We start from the raw sequence: 17,635 nt of genomic DNA, 5'->3' as shown, positions 1-17,635 counted from the left end.
TCGGTGATTATCCATTTTAGAGAAAGGATAGCACAGTATAGATATGGGTCATGTTGCTGAAAAAAAACGATGGGACATTGTTACTCACAGTAGCGCTTCGTCCCAGCTCAAGTATAGCCTGCTAGCGAGACCTCTCGTCCAACGTGGGTCATGCTACCTGCTAACTCATCGTGCACTAGAACAAGCACTAACTCAATGGATTGATCTCTGTCACATGATGTGCCAGTAGCTAGGTACCGACGTACCACGTTTTTATGCATGTCTGTCTCAAAGTATCTGGATAAACCTAATTATGAAAACTGTTGGGGCTAGTTTTTACTTTCCAATGGATTGTTGCTAACTTTCTACAGTAGATTGTAGAGATTGTTCACTAGTGAAGATCTAGGATCCATCACCCCGAATGATCAGGTTCTGGAACTATCTCTCGTAGTTCCAGAACCTGATCATTCATGACCTATTACGGATGATGGCCGTTGGCGTTGCCATGAACCATAAACCAACCCGATAGTAGAGTTCGATTTCCTCACGCCTGCCTAACATTTAAACTAGGCTCAACGGTGCGTTAAACCCGGTTTAAAATTTAAGCGTGTGTGAAGAAATTGGCCATAACAGAACTCAGATGCCTTGTAACAGGTTCTTATGTAGGTTGGTGGCATCTGCGCCGAGCAGATATCAACGTACCACTGATAAGAAAAACTGACATTCGATGCGGATATCAATGACTGGAACATTACAGCACTTGTAGGCACATAGTCATTATGGTTTTGATGCATTATGCACTTCTTACCACACCTAAAGTTCGAGGTCGCTTATGTCGTTATCGGTTGAGAACCTAGGAAATAACCCAGCTTAGCTTGAGCGGGGGCGACCACCCCTGGCTGCTACTCCGTTATCGATCTGGACTAGCTGAAGTTGCACAGAGAATAAGTAGATAATTATGCTTGGGAATAGCGAAACATCTTTCAATGTGCAACTCCTGGTATTCCTAAAGTATTGATCAATACCGGCACCGGCCAGGCCCGAACGTAGATCGCGGAAGGAAAGGGAAGGAATGGTTAGTCCGATACTTGCTTTTGCTAGAGGCCGTATATACTACTGCGCTCCACAAGTATCACGGGAGGAGGATATTTTTGTTAGTAAGAGTATAGAAGTTGGATCACTTCTTCTTTAACCCATTCATGCCCATGTTGTTTGTGGACAACAACGTTTTTAAACAGCTATAACTTTTGATTAAGGCAAGATTTGCTCACAAAAACAAGTAAGGCTAATAAATGTGACTATTGGCTTTCATTTGAGTACAGTTACAAGGATCAGCTCTTGAACTGAAGTTATTGCAATTAATCTAATTGAACTCCGATGGAGCAGTGCTGCCAGGAACAGTTTACGTTGACGACGGAAAATGAATATTTCATATAACTTCGTTATGTTGCAATATTAGTGAAAACTGATAAAACTTGTCAATTTAGACTATTTTTGGCTACGTTTTCCATGCAGTTGGACTATTGTAAATATTCTAGGAGAATTGTAGTAAGCATTGGAAGGTAAAAATTGAGCAGCTTCTAGCACTGCAAGGAAAGCACCTACCTTTATGAAAAAGGGGTTTTCGAGTTTCTTGACCACACCGTTTTAAAGGAAAAATAGTTTTGAAACCCTACATGCACTAGAAAAAAGTTGGGCATGAAAGGGTTAATGACGCCAGAGAGGTGACTTCACTATCTGGACTAGATATCGATTCACCAAACTCACAGACCGGGGACCAACGGCTTTACTTCCCTTCCGAAGGAAGACGTGACCACAGATTCTTTCACCTCAGAAAAATCTCAACGACCTCGGCTGGAATTGAACCCAGGCAAATTGGAATGAGTGGTGGTCACGCTGACCACCCAAACACCGGCGCCGTCTTAGGAAATAACCCAGCTTAGCTGCTTCAAACAAACGTTTTTAATGAAACTAAGTTGGGTTCTCGTAAAACAGCGATGGTGTGAGCGAACCCGAAATATACTTCAGGTTAAAACCCAACCCGGTTTTCAGTTGTGGCGCATAACCTAGGTTCCAGCCAGTTCAAACAAACGGTTAGACAGCAGTTAGATCCGAAACTGAGTTAGCTTCTGCCTCAAGAGAAAACGAAACGACATTAGATTGTTGTATCGCCCATTGATGTTTTATTGTAGTACTAGTTTAATCCGCTTAGCCAGTCCAATGCTTGCGCGATCGTTAGGTGTGTACGGGGATGTTGTGAAAAATATCGGAGAACAGTTTATTTTGCTCTAAACGAACAGAAAAAAATCCTTCGATGAACATGTTACGTTGGTCCGATTTATTTGATGTTGGATCGAATCGACGATTTTGTCTAACGTCTCCGCGACCACTCTTAATCACTTAACGTCAAGCAAGATAAACAAGAAATAACCAGCTGATCAGAAACGGCTCATGCATTGTTTAATTAGGTATGTAGGTTACAGTCCTAGACGCAATGCTTCGCTAAGCATACTGGTGTATAAGACGTGTTAGGATGAACAACGGCATCATTTTCGTATCTATGGAGTAGAATAACTATCATTGTGGCCGAACAAATCGGTGTTCTGAATGTTTTAGACTTGGACTCGTTCTTGGGCCTTGAACGCCCGTCGCATGCGCATCTTTCTCGATTGCAAACAGTCAGCTAGTTCAGGATGTGCCTCGAAGTCGACGACCCCTTCCAGGCACTTTGCTGAAAATAACTCTAGCTGGTCTCTCTCCAGCATTCGCAATACGTGTCCAGCCCACTGTAGTCTACGGTACTTTACCAGCCTTTCGATGTCAGCATGTTTTGCACAGCACAGCGTGGTCCATGCGTCTCCGCCATTTTCTATTGCAAGCAGAATTCGTCTCTGAAATACACCGAAGGTTCGACAACGACCACGCCTTATTGCCGCAGAGAGCCTCAACGAGCTTCGGATCTTAAACTAACTACGGGAACCTTAGTCAGATTCTCAACCACAGCCCAGCCTTTCCACATCGCGACCAACATTGTTATCACATGTCATTAGTGTTCCAGAATACATGAGCTCGTCGATAACCTCGTACCGCATCCCATCAATTTACACCTCGGAATCAACATCGTTCGGTCTCTCTCGTTCTTTACCAGCTACCTTGTACTTTTTTTCTTCCGCTGCTCTGCGTTCGATTTTATTGGTACTGATGTCTTCCGAGAAGCCAGAAAGCAAGCAAGCTCTAATGATGATAGTACCATTTGCTTTGTTCAAACATTATATGCCACAGTTCGTCTCATGTCACTGAATCGTACGCTGCCTTGAAATCCACAAACAAAATTATGAGTTCGCCATTTGTAGCGTATATTTGTATAACGTGGTGGAGGGTAAATATTTGGTCCATCCATAGTCGTTCTTCTCGACACCCGCCTTTGTATTCGCCGACATAAGTTTAGCCAACGGGCGCAGTCTGCTAAACAGAACTCGGGAGAGTACCTTATTATCGCTATTGATGATTGCTGTCATGCACTCGAGTTTGTGATTCTTCTTGTAGACCATTAAAGTTAAAATTTGTCTAGTCTAGATCTCCGACAATAGACTACGCCAGAGTTACACTGCGAGAAGGCTTCCATGAGTAACCTACCCACAGGTTATCGTATCTGTGTTTTCTGGTGATTTTTTACAGTTGTCTTAGTTCTCACTTTGTCCAAAGGGGTATAAACAACTCTGCTCTTGCTCATTCTTCATCCGAGGTTCTCGGTGGTGGTGGTGTGACCACCGCATTGATGGGACCACAATTGTCGCGAAAGCCTCGATATTTCATAGGACGCTTTGGCGTAAAGTAAACCAATCTTGTATGAAACTTGACATCACTATGTTCGTTGTGGTCAGTTCAGTCACATCTTCGTTGTGCTGATGACATGTAATATACCAACGTTGAATTCGTTTATTTGTTGTATCTACACTAAAGTACACCATATATCAGGCTTCCGTCCCCGGTACGGAACGTCAAGATTAGTTACATGCAGTTAAATGGAAACATTCCCACGCAACATCAACGACACGGAACGTTTTGACGTACGGCACGTTTGACCGGCACAAGAGAAAAGTATTAAGTACGATTCAGACGATACATCAGCTTCCGTCAACGTCAAAGGAACGTCACCGTTCCGTCAGGATAAGTTTAATACTTTTCTCTTGTGCCCGTTCACATATGCCGTACGTCAAAACGTTCCGTGCCGTTGATGTTGTGTGTGAATGCCTCCATTTAACTGCATGTAACTTATCCTGACGGAACGGTGACGTTCCGTTGACGTTGACGGAAGCTGCTGTATCGTCTGAATCGTCCTTAACAGACCTCTCGTACTCAATGGCGATTACTTAGACTAGTTACATTTAAGGATAGACAAAAACTTTACATTAATCATAATTCTCGTCAAGTGAAAGTCAAATGAGCAAGCAATAACGGTGTGGAAAGCATAGAAGTTTCTACTGAATAGTAGTCGCAAGGAGTATACTCGAATGTGGGTTTGATCTTTGTAGAGCACTTCACTCTAGATGAATGACAGCAGCCCCTCCGGATGTTGAGTGTGTCGAGGTGTTCGTATTGATTTTCGTAGTTCGGCAAATAAAATCTATTTCGCCAGTTGGGATTCTATCAACCCCATTCTAGTTAGTAGGAATTCTACCCAGCAGAACAAAATTTTAATGTCCAGCGGACCAACACACAATAATGTGATTTAAAACAGTATACATTCACGGCGAGCGTCTAGAAATGCTCTTGTCAAACAAATGGTACCAGAATGTGATCGGATGCCGCTTTCGTTCGAATGGGACAAAGGAGTATTTGCTTGGGCTTAAAACCGTTCTATTTAGATCACACCACGTACTAAAGCTACCAAGTTTTTTCAGAGGAAATTCAGCAACCTTTGAATCCCGTATCCGCCGAAAGGCGCTTGTAACTTGACATTCACGTGATTAAAATAGCGGAGAACATTACTGGGTCGAAAGGCTTCCTTGTAGGATACCGGATAAAGAAAAAATGTTGATTTGAAGTTGCCTGCCATCGAGCCAAGAACAAAACCAACGAAGAGTTTGTTCATGAATGTGTAGGGGAATAACTGTACCGTCGATCGTACCCAATATACCTAACCTAGTCAAAATGCGGTTCATTGCCGATTATTCTCCATCCGAATATTTACTTTGATATTATAGGGCTTATATGTATGCACAAGGGTTTATTTTGAAAAATCCTCATGCACTGCTTTAAACTAAAAGAATGATAACAATGACATATTTCAACACCTTCAACCGAGCGAACAAGCTATTGCATTGTTGTTGCTTGTGCCTAGGTCTTTAACTTTTCTACTGATAAAACGACTTGTTAGCATACCAAGTATATCAGGTTCTCAGAAATACGATAAAAATAAGAACCTAATGATGAACAGTTACTCATCTCAAACTTCGCGAACCTATTTTCGATAGCTTCAAATTCTTTGAAAAAAGCGATAGATTACTCCGCTGTGACGTAATTAGCGACTGATGCCCTACATGGGACGGAAGGAATATTCAAAGCTGCAGTTTAACAGCTCTTTCCACTGAAAATAGCTCACTGAATAGTTTCAACGAAAAGAGTATTACCACCGTCTGGCATCGCTGCCCCCCTCCGCAAAACGGAACACCTTTGAAATGGCTACCCCTTGGTAGCCCCTCCCCACGTCTCCTCGTACACACGAAATTTGACAGACAACCCCGCTGATTCATTCTATACCAATGGTACGGGACTTTTTGCTTTTGCTTATGTCGTAGCAATCCAATGAATGGGGACCCTACTATTGGAAATATATAGGAGAAGAAGCAGTTTCAGCCCGTACTTACAATTTCTGCTCGGTTTTCCTCAACAGAACAATAATAGTGGTGACGAGAGAGATGGCTTCCGGTTTCGCTGCAACCGATCGTCCACGGCGATTTACCACCGATGATTCTCCCTGAAAACTTCTTTCGCTGATTTCTACACACGAGGACAATCTAGCTATCGAGGAACTTCTTCTCAGTCTAGTACTTTACACTTTTTCTTTCCTTCCGTCGTCGTTGTCGTCTTCTTTCTACGCGGAGCGCTGGTGGCTAGCAATACTAGTAGTAGACTGCTGATCCAAAAAGGAAAATTCTTTTCCCTTTTTTCTTCAAGATAAAAAAAGATTGTGGGTAGGGTCACGAGCTTTCCTCTTTCTCTGGATTTCCGCTCGGATATATTTTTTCGGCACACGGCCAACAGGCACACGGGCGGGCAGCTTCTGGACTGTTGGATATAGATTTTCGACCAGAGCCCGCTGAATATCACCAAAATGTTCACACACTAGCTAGAATGGGAAACTTCAAGGAGCACTTCGATTTTTAATATAAACGAATGGAGAGCTATCACTGAGCACTACCTACTCGGCCATTTTTGAAAAAACGAATGAGGAAAAATCTATGCATGAATGTGCGTGTCAGCACAGCCAGCAGCGCGGAGAAGCACAGCGACGAACGAACAGAAACTGAACACCGTCTCCCGTCTCGATTCGTACCAGAGCAGGATTGAATCGCAGCGCAAAGTGGAGCGAAAGAGACCGAATTATCGAATCGTTACGTACACTCACTCAACTGCAACACGCACACATCCAGGCTGATTAAATTTTGTGTTTTTATTTTGACAGCCGCGATCTTGCGGCTGTCAAAGGGTGCGGTTTCGTCAAATCTCAAGACTGTAGACGAAAGGTTGTAAGAATGAGGCATATAAAGGTTACACGGAGAAATAGTATCTGTATTTTGACATCCTTGCTCTCACTTGAGTATTCTGGTTACAGTTAAAAATCGAAATATTGAACTTGTGCCTTTCGCTTTTTTTTCCTATTTGCAGAGTGCGCAACTAATGCGCATCTTATGTACATGTTAGATCGCATCATCTACACCAGGTGCGCTTTAGTTGCACAAGCTGAAAATAGGAGAAAACCGAAAGGCGCAAGTTCACTATTTCGATTTTCAACTGCAACCATAGAGTACTATGGTTCAAAAATTTCATAACTTACCTTACTTAGTAATCTCTTGCTAAGTGAATGCTGTTTAGAAATGAAAATGTGACTACATATTAGTCAGAAAAAAATTAAAAAAGACCATTACAATCACTACAGAGAGTCTCTGATTTGCTGGTACCAGAAACAGTCATGTCCAAAGAAATTTAAGTTGTCTTTCTAAAAAATTGTATTACCATCAGTCTTTCAAAAATTAGTCTCCATATTTAATTTTATGTTTGCTCTGATTGAAACCTGAGATTTAAATAGGTTAATGAGAACTTGTTTCAGTAATCCAGCTATTTACAACTACAATTTACAACAATATCAAAGTATAAAATATAAGTAGTAAGTAGTGTCAAGAGCCACTACTAACTACTTATGACAATCGTTTATCTGCTTATTTAATTCGGCAGATTGGTGTAACCCCCGAAAAGTCTTCTCACAATGAATACGTTCCATGGCATGATTAGAACTGACATACTGGAAGATGGCTGTAGTACGGTCCAAAGAGCGTGGTAAACGGAGGGAGAAGGTCGCGAAATAGTTACTAAATGCATTTCTAGTATAGAGCAGTTCAGCCAAAGATAAACGCAAGATTACTAGCTTAGGGTGACCATATCAAGCTAGTGAAAAACCAGGACAGTCCAAAAGGGACTACCACCCTCTATCACCTCTTAATCGATTGTGCCTTCTGCCCAGGTTTTCGGCTGCTAAGAAGTTCTTGGTTCTGGCAGGCAGAGATTCGGCAGTAAAATTACTGGTCTGGCAGGCATAGCTCAGCCAAAAAGTCTCATGTGAATTCGATCACCGAGCTCTTTTTTCGGATTTACACACACGCAGTTCTTGTTACATACCAGTTAGAAAAATCGGCAATTTAACGAAATATTCTGAAATCATCTGTGCAGGACCGGCGAGAGGTTATCCGCAGTAAACACACGTCATTGGAGTAAAATAGAAACATCAACGGTCTCAAGTAACTTTCCTACACCGAGCAAAAAGCATCTGGGAATTTCATAAGTCTCGACATATGAACCAGCCTTCTGACGATGCCATTGAACGCTTTAGAATGTCATAGGCAGGCTTATGAATTCATTTATCTTTATTCATGCACTCCATAGACGTACAGACAATGTATTTCATAAAACAGTCTTATGACTTCGCTCCAATACATGCGTTTAAGAATTTCATAAGTTTTTCTTATGAAACCCATATGAAATCTGTTATTGAATCTATAAAATTGTATTTTGTTTTTCGTAAACGTCACTTTTGTGAAAAGTTCATAATTGTTTCTTATGAATTCAGTACTGGCCTGCACGGCCAACCAGAAGCTAATAGTTTCAGGCCAGAACTTTTTGATTACCGCTGTTTCAAACAAAAGAAGTAAGATTTTTGTCAAATTGCTACAAAATTTTAAATAATTGTTTTTTATGTTATTGAATAAATTACTATGAGCATTAAATCAGTTTACATGGTTATGATTTTTACAGAAGATATCCGATTATTTGAAATGAAATAAGTTGTGCATATAATTAGTGTCTGACGCGTATTTTATGATTATCAAAATCATTTGAGAAGTAACAATCATTATCATTCAGTTGTCTAAGCCCAGTTTCACACGAAATATTGACGAATCGTTGCTCATTATGTACAAATTTTACCATTTAGTGAGTTTTCTCTTCAATCTTCTGAAGGGATTTACACTTGGCGGTTCATTTGTCCCGAATTTAGTTCAACAAGATGACCACACTAATGAACTCATTATTAATGACGTTCATGTTTTACAATTCTCGGTGGTTTGTTTACTTTGTCAGTTGCGCGAGTTCGAGTACAACGGGTTCCCATCTGTTAATTTCAAACTCACGTACTCCCATGTAAACAAACCACCGAAAATTGTTAAACGAAGTTCATCTGGCTCATTTTGGGGTTATGTCGGTTGGTGTAAAACCTGTAATCCTCTAAAGGTTGATTTTTACTGTTGATTTTTTGTCTACTAAAAATGCTCGAGAAATGTCAGCCATGTTCTATTTTTTATATAAATGTATAATAATATCCATAAAAAAAACTTATGACATTCATTCGAACATTGTAATGAATTTCATAAGACTGTTCTATGGAAATCATTATTTCTACTATATTTTCTGCTTATAAATATCAGCAATTTTCATAAATGGGCACCTATGGCGTTCATTCGGACATTTTCATAAATTTCATAAGACTGTATTATGAAAATAATAAGAGATGGATTTGGAAAATTTCCCCTCCAAATCATAAGACAAACTTATAAAATCCATTTAAAATCCTTATGTCTGAAAGTCATAAGACGTTTTTATGGAAATTCAAAGCAAATTTTGCTCAGTGTACGCCATTCCTGATTTAAAAATAAATAACTGGCATTCTCCAATGGCAATCATTATTTCTCGGTCTGAGAGCAAAAACTGCCGTTGATTACAAATTTTTCCATTTTATCAATTGTTGAATGAAAAATAGCGGATAGGTTGGTGTAAATAATAACAGCCATATTCCCTGTTAAGTAGGATGTTAGACTTGGCAGGTTAGTCGCTGTTCAGCGTTCAGTGGTTCCATAATCACCAGCTAGAGAGGGAACTCAATGAAATTATTCCACGATAGTTATTGATGTTTCGTCATTTCCCTTTTCATGGATTAGAAAAATGTTCGCGAATTTCCAATAAGACGAAAAAATGCCAATGGAAAGAGATCTCAAGCAGAAGCAAAGTCACCAAATCGTCTTCAATTTGTTTTCTCAGAGGCACCAAAAGGAATTCTGCGGATCCCGGATTGGAAGGCAATTTAAGATGGGAATGAGCATTAGTTATCATTGTTTCATCGACATTGATAGCGGCCAGAGATTGTTCCACAACTGGAACCATTTCGATTTGTTCGGCTGCTAAATTTCCTTGAAAACTGATTAAACAGGTCATTCATATGCTAAGTACGAACGCCTCATTCTTTATCTTTTCAATTTCCACGTAAGAGAAGAAAGTTGAGAGATTAAAAAAGATATCGGATGGTACAATTGAGGGATTCGAGTGTGTAAAACTTTGTTTGTCGTTTTTTGCTTGAGAGTTTACGTTGCAGTTATGGTTGCGATCGGTCGTAACTGCGATCTGAATCAGAGAAAATAGAGCGAAGACTCAGCAAAGAAAAATATTTTAGGCTTACAGGACAACAACCAGGGCAAATAAAGCGTTTTCCTTGACTTCCCAGGACAACAGGACGGTTAGTGAAAAACCAGGACATGTCCTAGGAATTACTAACTAGGTACCATACAAAGCAGTGATGATGTATGGTTCGCACACCGTGGACCGATGAACCAAGCTTCAGTAAACTTTGGTTTGCTCTTTGAATTCTAGCGTCGTTACGCCTTAGAACAACCATGGAAACAGGCCAACCATTGAAAATAATAAACACTACTGTGGCATAACTGGGCTGCTTTTTAGTTGGATTGTCCAACTAAAAAGCATTGAAACAACGGGAATGTTTTCCCAACACTTTGCTTACCAGAGCGAGGCCGTGTACTTTCTATCTCTCCTAATGTTCCTTGGGCTGTGGTCCTGCTTCCGTGGTTAGGTTTTCTTTCTTAGAAGGACGTCTGGAGTTTTAGAACTTTGAAACTTAATTTATTCAGAAAATATTTACAAAAGTTATCTTAAAGCTACATGTTGCCCGCGCGATTCATATATCGCTACGGGAAAATTTGTCCCTTTTAGTCCTTAAGTTTTTCCCTATTCTCCTGAGATACGGTGTAGATTTTCTATGGCCTTAGAAGGGCGCAATTCCTATTTGTTTACTTATATATTTGGCCCTGCCTCTTCAAGACTGACGTATTTAACCACAATACGGATTCCTGCTATTCAATCCTAGTCCAGTCCCGCAAGGGCTCACAAAATATGCGGTTACATTTGTACCGCTTTCTAAGATTTTATTACTATCATAACCGCAGAGTAAGTGAGAAGGAAAAACCAAAGCTAGCTAATCGGACTGCGTATGGTACGCTTATGTATATTAGGCGCGGAAGGTTGGTAAATAGACAGTGATCCCTTTTTCTGTGTTCTTTTCATTTCATTTTCGGGTTTTTAAGATCAACATCAACCTTGCCTACGCGTAGCAGTGATGCATTTCTTATGCACTGCTGACATTGTATAATTAACTCATTTGCGCGGCAACATTCCAGGGCCCGTAAATCATCCTAGTGGTTTACTCAAATTATCGCTTTACCGCGCAAAAATCTTAGTATTATTCTTACGGGTGTAAATCATGACGTTATTCTATTTAACTACAAGTTCTTCGAAACTGTTCATTAAACGTCAGGTTGGTACTTGATCTACTGATACGAAGAGTATCAGCGCACCTACTTGGAAGTGCTTTGGCCCTTGTACGAGGCCTAGTTATGCTCTTCATTTTCCTAGGGTTTGGTGGTAGTATTCTTTCCACCATATGTTTAGTTTTCCCAATGTATACCCGCTTGCGTGTGCGGTAGACATAAGGTTCTTTTATTTCATTCAACGTTTCGATAAAGTGTTTCTTGTACCCTTCGTTATTTATGTTTTGCGGAAAAGGTAGCTGCTTAAGCGCCTGGTTTTTATTCCTGATAAGTTCCGGCTGATTTTTGTTTGGAGGATTGAAATCCGATCCCACTAATTTTACTGCTGATCTGGTATGTGATCTAGTTCTGGAATTTCTAATACCCAGCCAAATTTGTTTATTTACGGCGATGTCTGTCTTTGTTTTCTCTCGCCCTTTGGTCTTTTGTTTGTTGTCTTCAATTTTATGGCAATTCAATCTTTCATGTGCCTTATTCTTATTCCTAACATTTTTAGGGCGTGTTGGCAAAACACGTGTTGTCGATAAAGTATAAGTCTGCGGGTCAACGCCCGACACGACTTGTTTCATTTCAAAATTTGAATATTTGTTTTTAAAATATTCTTTCTGTTTTGTTTGTCGGTAGGGCTTTCTACCTAACCCTTGTTCCAACCTTAGAAAACGACCTGAAGTATCGTCATACTTTGTTTTCTCTGCCTGTTCATCGCCCTTTGAGATGAACGGCTTCTCAGGTTCTTTGACCCTGACAGATTCAATACAGAAATGACTTAGGATCATTTCTTTTTTGTTTTCCCTTTTTGGACCTACATCATGCTTTGGCGAAAACTTTCCACGTTGTGTTGCGCCATGAAGAACCCAACCTAATTTAGTTTTCTTAGCTACCGGTTCATTGAACCCTCTGGATTTTTTCTCTAATCCAGTCATTAAGTACGCATGTGGCAATCCAAGTAATAATGTAGGAGTTGCATTTTCATAATGCGGTAACCCTGTACTTTCTAAGTAAGAGTATTTGTTAATCAGTTTGTTTCGCGCTTGAGTTTGAGTAGGTAACGATAATTGCTTTATCGTTCTCAAGCCATTTAACGAATAAGTTTTATCAAACTGACCTCTTATTTTCATACGAATTTCTTGACTCGATTTTTCTTTTTGAGTCTTACCATTCGTCCATGCTAATGTCATAGGACGTTCAATTCCTTTTAAATGTAGTTTTTCTACTATGTCACTTTGTACCAGACTTACTGAGGACCCTGTATCCATGAAGGCAAAGGTTTCTACTTCATGCGGTCCGTTCTTAAGAGTGACGGGAATTATTTGATAATGGATTATTTTACAAGAATGGTGGTAATTTATATTTTCATTGTCGCTTTCATCAGACCTTTTTTCCTGTGCTATAACATGTAACAGTTGGTGATGTCTACTTTTGCACCCTTCTATGTTACAAATTTTAGTGGTTCTACAATTCTTTACCGAGTGATTCGGTCTGCAGCACGAGAAGCATAAATTCTTCTCCTTAACGATCTTCCTCCGTTGGTCGGGAGAGAGTTCTCTAAATTTACCACAATCTATTATCCTGTGGTCAAGCTCGCATAACAAGCACTTTTGGTAGCTTGTAGCGTGATAATTAATCCTGTTAGATTTTTCTATTCTAACGGGTTTATCGTCTTGTAATCCCCGCTCAGCTATCAACATGGTAGCTAGCTTTTGCTGGGGCTGTAACCAATCAAATAAATCGCTTACCGTTGGAGCGACAAAGGGATTTGCAGTGGTTGAAAGCGCCCTTTCCTCATTAACGTGAGTTAGCCATTTTAAGTGCAGTCCCTGTGGTAACCTGCTGACTAAATCACGAACTAAACGTTGGTCATTGAGATATTCCTTACGTCCCAAACAGTCCATATTGGTGACAAGGTTACCAATTCGAGATACGTCTACCATGGTTTGTGGTTGTTCGAAACGTGGATTTCTAATTTCTAACACGTCTCGTAAAAGGCCTGAATATATCAGTTCGATGCTTCCGAACTGATCCTCTAATTTTTGGATAATTTTGTTAACGTTGCGCGAGTCTAAAAGCAGCGCGTTAACTGCTTGTAGTGCGCCTCCCTTCAAGCATCTTTGCAATCGATGCAGGTTTTCTAAATCAATGAATTCCCCTTCACGAGTTGTTTCGTAGAAGGTTTGTTTAAATCTGGGCCACATCTTACAGGACCCATCAAAATAAGGCAAGTCCATTAGGGACTGCCTTAGGGCGTACTTATTTGCGGTAGTCTGGTTACCGACGTTGATTTTATTAATTTTTTGAATTAATAAGTCAAAAATTTCCGCTTGGGGATTTTCTAATTGACTTCTCTCTTTAAATTTTCTTAATTGCCTCTCTTTCTCCGCGAGAGAGTCTCTAATAGCCTGGCACTTCCTACACTCAAAAAAAAGTAAACGTTATGCCTATTGATTTTACACATAGATTTTTGCAATTAACGGAGGCATATAGACACTATTTGCTGGCACATAAACCTAATGTGTGTATTCACAAGAAATATTAATCTTACATTCACATTTCATAACTATTAGGCACATAAAACCCCATTCTATAATAATATGCACATATAACTTATGTGTGTGCATACATAGTTTATACAGTTGACACATAGAAGGTATGTGTGCGCGTGATAACAATAGCATTTCTTCTTCATATGAATTTTAAGCGGTTTGAAGCAAATAGAATTAACGTTTGGATTTCTTTCAGTGTACAAAGCCAAAGCTCGCTCTTCTTTGGCTTATGTTTCAACCCTACGCAACTCAGGTGGAACCAGCGATCGCAATCGTCGCAGGCCACCATATTGTCTACATCATTAGCTTTAACACATAGGCGACATTTGCCATTTGGATTTTGTACAAAATTATACTCCATAGCTACGCTCTTAAAATTAGCTTACTTGTTTCCTTTTCTGTGTTGGACCGACGGTGTTCTTCGTAGTCCGCAGGTGCCGGTGCGATACCGACGGTGTTCTTCCAATCTGCAGGTGCCGGCGCGAGACCGACTGTGTTCTTCTAATCTGTAGGTGCCGGCGCGAGACCGACTGTGTTCTTCCTTCCTATTAACTAGTTGCAGTAAAACATAACTTTTGTCTCCAGTTTTCCGTGAAGAAACACTACTCAACTTTTGCGTTTTCACGGATAGTTATCCAACGTTTTACATCACAACACTACTACAAATGTCAGACTGCATCAAATGTAGATTCCCCGCACCCACGTCTATCAGTGTTAATATGCGTGCTGTCAAAAGGTTCAGCAAATTCCCCTTGTCTAAGGTGTCTGCTGCGTCTCTTATACTTTCTACTAGTCACTATACACTTGGTATGTATGTTTACTTTCTATGGATCTTGTATTTGTAACACTGTATTAGAACTTTAGTTTACATTTGTATCCTCAGAAGCTGCCACTTCATCCGCGCAACCTCCCTAATCGCACTTAATCCTGGGAGAATGTTTTCTATGCTGTACACCGTTTATACTTATCACACTATTTCTGGTTATCGGCCAGGTTTCGACTGTCCGGAAGTTTCAGTGTTCAGTGATAGATTTCAACTATCACTCTCCAGTGCTCCTCTCTGCGGAGCCACCATGAAACAACGGGAATGTTTTCCCAACACTTTGCTTACCAGAGCGAGGCCGTGGACTTTCTATCTCTCCTAATGTTCCTTGGGCTGTGGTCCTGCTTCCGTGGTTAGGTTTTCTTTCTTAGAAGGACGTCTGGAGTTTTAGAACTTTGAAACTTAATTTATTCAGAAAATATTTACAAAAGTTATCTTAAAGCTACATGTTGCCCGCGCGATTCATATATCGCTACGGGAAAATTTGTCCCTTTTAGTCCTTAAGTTTGTCCCTATTCTCCTGAGATACGGTGTAGATTTCCTATGGCCTTAGCAGGGCGCAATTCCTATTTGTTTACTTATATATTTGGCCCTGCCTCTTCAAGACTGACGTATTTAACCACAATACGGATTCCTGCTATTCAATCCTAGTCCAGTCCCGCAAGGGCTCACAAAATATGCGGTTACATTTGTACCGCTTTCTAAGATTTTATTACTATCATAACCGCAGAGTAAGTGAGAAGGAAAAACCAAAGCTAGCTAATCGGACTGCGTATGGTACGCTTATGTATATTAGGCGCGGGAGGTTGGTAAATAGACAGTGATCCCTTTTTCTGTGTTCTTTTCATTTCATTTTCGGGTTTTTAAGATCAACATCAACCTTCCCTACGCGTAGCAGTGATGCATTTCTTATGCACTGCTGACATTGTATAATTAACTCATTTGCGCGGCAACAAGCATTCTAATGCCAAAATCTCGCGTCAAATTCACTTTGACAATCAAATTGTCAACAATTATAAATTTGAACAGATGCAACAACCTCTGTCCATTTAGCGAATTTGATTCGCTAGTTGTACAGAGGTTGTGGCCAAACGAGCGAATCTCGACTGAAGTATTTTTCTTTCTGTCCTAACGATATTGAACTGAGTTTTGCACATTTTTGAAACCGTCCGGTTATTCTAGAGGAATGTTTTCATAGTGGTAGAGCACTCCCATTTTAGCATGAATTACGTTGGACAAAAGAAGTTCGGAATGGACACATTGCCAGTGGTGAACACAATAATTTCAGTTAGATCTCCCCTTCGAGTGTTGGGGTAATTGCCGATGCAGAATTGTGTGACAAAACCCTCGGAGAAGCAGTTCGATGAAACGTAAACATAATCGTCAGTAACCCTTCTAGCGATAGATCTGGTATTAAAGCAGACCACAAAACGTGTTTTTATGGTTCTTCTGAAATGATTTCAAAGAATAAACTATCTAATTTTCTTCTTGGGGGATGCGCAAGTTCACTATTTAGATTTTCAATTTCAACTACAATTGCAATCATAATATAAATTACATTAAAACTAAACATTTCATAGCTTTAGTATTATTCAGCTGTAGCTCAAAATCGTTAGGCTATATTGGCAGAATCGTTTCATCTTAAAAAAATGTTTTAAAATAGGGATTTTATTTAAGTATAGGTGTAACCTAGGGGCAGATCACTCTAAGAATGTGTAACAAATTTGCATCAAATTGAAAAAAATGCATTTAATTTCCATTTTTGCATCAGCTTTGCACTGCCTCGCAGAAAAGTTTGTTTAACAAACGTCCTACGCTGATCCACTTTGTTCGAGGTTTTGTTAAATGTAGGACTAGTTTTTCTGTAGGGTTTTGACGTCTTACACGCAACGCAAACAACATTACACGCAACGCAAAAACATTGCACGCAACGCAAAATACACTATGAATTTCTATTTTGATGGAAATAAATGCATTTAATTTCGCTGATTTTTAAAAATGCATCACAAGTGATCCGCCCCTACACACAGAAAAAAATATTGGTAAAAGTAAGAGTGTTCCGCTCTTAGCAAAAAACAACCAACGCCAACTATTAGGTTGAAAGTAAAACTTTTAAATTAATCAAGAATAATAATCAAAGTAAAAGTTTTCCTTTTAAGCAAATGAAGAATAGTACCTAAAACAAAAGTTTTATTTTTAAACTAAGAGTATGGGTTGGTTGTTTTTTGCTAAGAGTGAAAAACTCTTATTTTTACCAACATTTTTTTTCTGTGTGTAGGGTGTAACATAAAATGCCCATAGTCTTCGTTCTTCTCAGGGATAGGATTCGCGGATAGATATTTTTTTTTGTTTTTTGGGCATATTTCATCTTCCATCTCTCATTGCATAGCCTTCCATTCAGTATCAAATATTTGTTTTAAATGAATTTGCTGCATTTGACATTAACTTTTATCGTATCCGCGAGTCCCGTTGTTTTTTCTCAATTGGCCTGTGTTAAGCCAAAGAGGACCAAGCGCCATTTTGAGATACATTCTCTAAACACGCTATTGCATCTGATGTTGTTCTAGAAACACCCACATTTATTTATTTCTGGTAACTCAAATAGCAAATGAAAGGATATAAGTGTTCATAAAATTTCTATGTTAGTGGTAAGTTATTCAAAAATGAATTTTGGCATGAAAAACATCAGAAAAAAATGATGGCGCTCAGTTCGGTTTGGCTTAACGCAGGCCAATTGATGGTTGTTTTTTTCTTAGAACCTTTTGAATAAGTACTCTTAATTAAATTTCTTTCGATGTTTAGGCGTTTTCGTTAAGTGCAAAAACGCATCATCAGGCAAACGTCAACAAGGTATTTTCGTTAAGAATTCCAAGAGAAATGCGCATATGCTCAGCTCTCTTCTTAGT

The 17,635-nt window shown here is 39.7% G+C and overlaps 1 protein-coding gene across 1 annotated transcript in view; it reads right to left on the bottom strand.

The window, feature by feature from the left end:
• The window catches only part of LOC131680992 (TATA box-binding protein-like 1), a 53,551-nt gene extending 47,054 nt beyond the window's left edge, over positions 1–6,497 (bottom strand). The window contains exon 1 of the mRNA XM_058961702.1: positions 5,850–6,497. The gene's annotated coding sequence lies outside the window, so the exon portion shown is untranslated. The remainder of the gene's footprint in view (positions 1–5,849) is intronic.
• Between the last annotated feature and the right edge of the window lie 11,138 nt (positions 6,498–17,635).

This window comes from Topomyia yanbarensis, chromosome 1 (assembly GCF_030247195.1).
Source record: "Topomyia yanbarensis strain Yona2022 chromosome 1, ASM3024719v1, whole genome shotgun sequence".
Taxonomy (NCBI): Eukaryota; Metazoa; Arthropoda; class Insecta; order Diptera; family Culicidae; genus Topomyia; species Topomyia yanbarensis.
The sequence above is the reverse complement of the archived record's forward strand: the minus strand, read 5'-3'. Positions and strand labels throughout refer to the sequence as shown.